Genomic DNA, 5245 nt, shown 5'->3' with positions numbered 1-5245 from the left:
TTTTAATTATTTGGTAGTAGGGAGATATTGGCAGAATTTTAGCAAAGAAGTGGCATCGTTTTGCACAGACATGTTGACAGTAATGTAAATGATGATTCTGAAGGGATGATGATGGAGGTGAGTAGAAACTTAGAAGGCAGAGTTTCCACTGAGAGTTGAAAAGGGCACGAACTACCCAATAACAATCAGGATAGATAGGAAAGAACGTATTTTAGAGTTATTTTTATTTATTTATTTATTTGTTTATTTATTTTACAGTTTTGAGGTCTTTTATTTTCTTTACATTTATCATGCCATGAATTCATAGGGAATGGGTTCCAGCAGTTTGGGCTCCTTTCCATTGGTTCTCACAAAGTGTGCTTCTCTGGGTGGGGCAGGCTGGTGCTTCAGTTGAACCTAAGTACTTTTCTCTTTGGCTTCCTTCTTTTTCTGATCATTTTCCTTCACACGGTTCAGGAAGCTATCTCAGCTCTTTGAGTGTTTAATATGCTCAATGTGTACATTAATTCTCTTGGCAAGAATCTTGCCCTTAACTTGTTTGTTTACAACAATGCCAACAGCATGCTGAGTAACACTGTAGACTCTTCCAGTTTTGCCATGGTAACATTTGTGGGGCATTCCTTTTTGAACAGTGCCCATTCCCTTGATATCCACAATATCACCTTTCTTATAGATTCACATGTATGTGGCCAAAGGAACAACTCCATGTTTTCTAAAAGGTCTAGAGAACAGAGAGCGGGTACCTTCCCTTTGTGTTGGTCATTTTGGCGAATTACAGGAAGATGGTGGTTCCGGCCGAAAGGTATTTTAGAGTTATTTAAAAGGTAATTAATGTGAGACTTGACTATTCATTGAAATGTGGGATGAAGAATAGGGGACAATTAAAATGACTCCTTCATTTCCAACTTGAGTCAGAAGTGAGTCGTGTCATGAAATGTGGTTGAGATACAAGGGTAGAGATGGGGAGATAATGGGTTCTGTCAGGCTGGTGTAGTTTGAAGTGGGTCTGGAATTTTGGAGAGAGTTCTGGGGGCAAAAAAAGAAATTTGGGAGGCTTTAGAATATAAATGGACATTAAAGCCATCTCAAACAATGAGATTACCCAGAGAAAGTATTTCAGATAAGAAGGGAGAAGATGGAACACTAAAGAAAGGCCTTTAGAGGGTATGTAGGGAAAGATTTCACAAGTGACAGAAACTAAGGAGAGTCAGGAGAGGTAAGTAGCATGTGCTAAGGGAAAAAAGAAAATAAAGAGTGACCGTTAGTGCTAAAAGCCTTAGAGAGGTAAGACAGATGAGCACTGAAAATTATCCACTGACTCTGTCAACTGAGAGGTGAAGGTCTTAGGGAAACTACTAACCGTGGGGTGGTGAAGAAGGAAGTCCAATTATGAGAGTTGTGAAGCGAATAGGTTTAGGAGTTGAAGAAAGGCTAGACTGTTTGAAACCTGTTTAGTAAAGGAAAGGAGAAAGACAAGGCTATGGTTATAGTGGGAATTGAGTTTAAAAAGGGTTTAGTCATTTTTTTTTAACTTCTAGATAGGAGATGCTTAACCTTGCCTGTGTGCTAGAAAAGGCAGTAGAAAGTAGTGACAGAGTGGAGTCTCTGAGGGACAGGAGGGATTGGATCAAATATACAGAGAGACGAATTGCCTTGTCTAGAGGAAAGGCTATTTTATCCATGGAGAACAGAAGGCAGTAAGGATAGGAACAACTCACATAGCTCTGGGATGAGAAATGAGAGATTTCAACTCTGATGGCATACATTTTCTCAATGGGAGACGTAAGAGGTAACATCAACACCAAGCAACAGCTTTGTGTATTCCTCCATTATCAACATCCCTAGGTATAGTAACACTTAGATTATAAATGCAAATGTTTTTAAATGAGAAACACTAAAATAATCAACCTTTGCATTGTTTAACGTGCTAGACTACAGCAAGCATAGAGTATTATGTATCACATCTTCCCTATTTCCGCAGAGCATTGCCAGTATTGATTATATCTACAGTTAAGTTCTATGCTGGTGAAATTATTTTTTTGCAAGACCTTTGCATTAGTAATCAACTGACAGAAATGCCCATCTGTGGTTGTATCTGCTTTTAAGTTAAAATCAGCCAAATCATACAATTTAAGAAATAAATTGACCCTAGTTTTAGTCATTATTCAAACATAACTATAGGAAGTAGCCACAAAAGTAATTATTTTTCATATGTTTCAGTCATATTAATTTTGATTGAACTACATATTCCAATTCAAATTTGCCAGTTATGGACTACAGTATAAATCATTTAGTTGTTGCCCACCTACTTAATATCTGTAGAGCTGCTTGCAAATTAGAAAACCAGAAACCATAAATTCTAATTTCACCTCCGCTATATACAAAAACCTTTCTGAATGACACAGAGAAGTCTTAAAGCTATTATTATACACTGCTATGAAAAAAAATCAGATATTTTTCAAAATAGATCAGTTGAGAGGCTGTGTGGTATGGCAGTTAAAAGTAGAGACTATAGTGTTAAAACAGTCCTAGAGTCGAGTCATCCTTCCACCACCTACAGATGCATGACCTTAGCTTCCTTCTTTATAAAATGAGATTGATAGCAGTGTTTACCTCAGTGTTACTGTGAGAAGATCAATCATCTAAAATGTTGATGACAACAGCTGACATAGTAAAAACTCAAATAAATAATAGTATGATTTACTAACCACCATAATAAAATAATATAAACATTCCTGCATAGAATGAATCATCTTATATACTCACTCAGTGAAGATATGGCTTGTTATTCAAACTTCTAGACACTCACTTCCTAACTAGAATAAGAAAGAAAGTACAATCTTCTATGAATTGAAGATAAGCTCTATGAAAAGTCTTTTGATCTTGACCTAGCGAAGTACCTTTTTAAATAAAATGACAAAGAATATGGACAACTGCAAAGTTTAGGAGGTTATGTAGAAACTGGTAAAAATGCTGTGTGTGTGTGTGGGATAAAGATGAAAGAAATTATGCTGATGTAGAATTTACATCAGAATATTACAAGAGATACATTTTAATGAGAAAATAAGGCACACAATTGTCTATGAGTGATCAGTACTAATAATTTTAAATAATCTTATGAATTACCTGTAATCAGATTTTCATCTGCTATCCAATGACCTTTCACTACACACAGAGTCACTTTTAGGATATATATAAACTTTTATTGATTAGACTTAACCAATTTGGATGATATACCTTCCAGAAGAAATGTATATGTATAGGTATAGTTCTAATATCTAGATCTAAGAAGACCTAAGCCTGGCACACTCCCTAGCATTTCCAGGCAGAAATTTCAGTAAACACAAGCATTTTTTTTTCCATCTAGGTGTTTGAAGTGCCTGATATAAGAAACTCTGAATGTAGCTTCAATGTAGCTGAAGCTCTGTCATGTACTCTTGGAGTTATAAAGAAATGATATAATCTCAGTAGATCAAAACATCCAGGAAACAGACATTTTTGTTTATCTTGTGCAATGTTGTATCCCTTGTAGAGTGAACAATTTGTAGTGCATAAAGGGGCTCATTAAATAATTTTTTGATGAATAAATGAATCTGTACCCTCACTGTAGCCTATGAAGAGAGAGGGGCTGGTAGAAGGTGGGCAGTACCAAGGCAGACTCTCCAGCCATGCAAGAACAATAACGAGAGAGCAAAGGCTAGTTTTAAGTGCTAGCAGGAACAGAGAAACTTTGGCTAAATTTTTTTTTAAAAGGGACAGAGAACCGTTAGGGAAGAATATAAAATTGAGTGTTAGTTTTGAAAAATGTAAATGAACATAGCTCCTGAAAGACACCCAACATTAGTATCAGCCTACAGAGGAAATTAAGAAAACAAAAGAAACAGGTAACGTAGAAAAATAACTACCATTTTTTAATGTGTACTTCTTTTCCAGGTGCTGATCTGAGGGCATCACCAGTCCTTTATTTCTTGTAACTAGAGAATGAGGTGGCCACCTCCATTTTACAGACTAGAAAACTGAGGCCTGGAAAGCTTGAGGGACTTGCACAAGGTGACCCAATGAGGAAGTGGGGAAGCCTGGATTTGAACTTAGGTCACCTGGCTCCAGGATGTACATTTTATCTCATCTGTCTTCCACACACACAAAGAGTCTGCACGGTCACTGGCAATGCCTCCCTCATAAATAACCCACTCAGTGGAATGCATGCAGCACTACTTGCCATGTCCGTGTGCTTTCTGCCACTAAGTTGCTGATAGCTAGACAAAATGGTAGTGTTTCTGTCAGTTTCCTCATCAATAAAATTACTATTGTCCAGACCCATCCAGACTGCTTTGCTTGGATATTGTGTGAAATAGCCAATCAATAATCGTAAAATGCTATGAAAGCATGGAGTGCTAGATCCAAGTTCAATATTATTATATGAGGCTACAGTGTGACAGCACAGCTCTGAAGGTCAAAGCTATTTTGAACTGCATACAGAAAGGCTGATGTAGAATAGAGGAGAAACTGTTGTCTTTATAACAAGGGGGCTAGGAATTGGGGTCATTTTAATGGAAATACTTCTCTTATTTGTAGGTGCTTAGGAACCCCCAGACAAGAAAATTAATTGGAAGACAAAATAAATGTAAAGGAAAAAGACATAACACTACCGTGCCAAGTAGTGAGGGACAAGAGTGATGGGATTAGGATGAGGAACTAGAGATGCTGATCTGGTTAAGTGAAAATTCGTACTAAATAAGCCAACATCTGCAAACATTTGAAGTGTGTAAATAAAAAGAGGAATTTAGTCTGAGAGTTAATGGAATGGCTAGAAATAGGAAAGAAAGAAAGGAAGGAAGGAAGGAAGGAAGGAAGGAAGGAAGGAAGGAAGGAAGGAAGGAAGGAAGGAAGGGAGGAAGGGAGGGAGGGAGGGAGGGAGGGAAGGAGGGAGGGAGGGAGGGAGGAAGGAAGGAAGAAAGGAAGGAAGGAAAGAAGAAAGAGAGAGTAAGTCAGTCATATTTGGGCCATAAAAAAAACAAATATTTACTGAAGCAACTCCAATTTGATTTGATCCATTTTAAAGATTGTGAATCACTGACTCATCTGCTCCGCTGCGGTATTAATATCGACATGTCAAGGGCCGGTGGTATGGCTAAGCACAATCGGAATCATCCAGAGCCGCAGCCTTAAACTGATGCAAATGATCACCACATCCAGAGCTGGGATGTAAGTAAAGCCTTGCCATATGGAATAATGAAAGAAAGTC

General features: G+C 37.6%; 1 pseudogene; it reads right to left on the bottom strand.

The window, feature by feature from the left end:
* Positions 1-266: 266 nt before the first annotated feature.
* On the bottom strand, positions 267-763 carry LOC145723269 (large ribosomal subunit protein eL21 pseudogene; annotated as a pseudogene).
* Between the last annotated feature and the right edge of the window lie 4482 nt (positions 764-5245).

This window comes from Leptonychotes weddellii, chromosome 9, assembly GCF_054177405.1.
Source record: "Leptonychotes weddellii isolate Sample4059 chromosome 9, ASM5417740v2, whole genome shotgun sequence".
NCBI classification, from domain to species: domain Eukaryota; kingdom Metazoa; phylum Chordata; class Mammalia; order Carnivora; family Phocidae; genus Leptonychotes; species Leptonychotes weddellii.
This window is presented reverse-complemented; position numbering and strand designations above follow the sequence as displayed.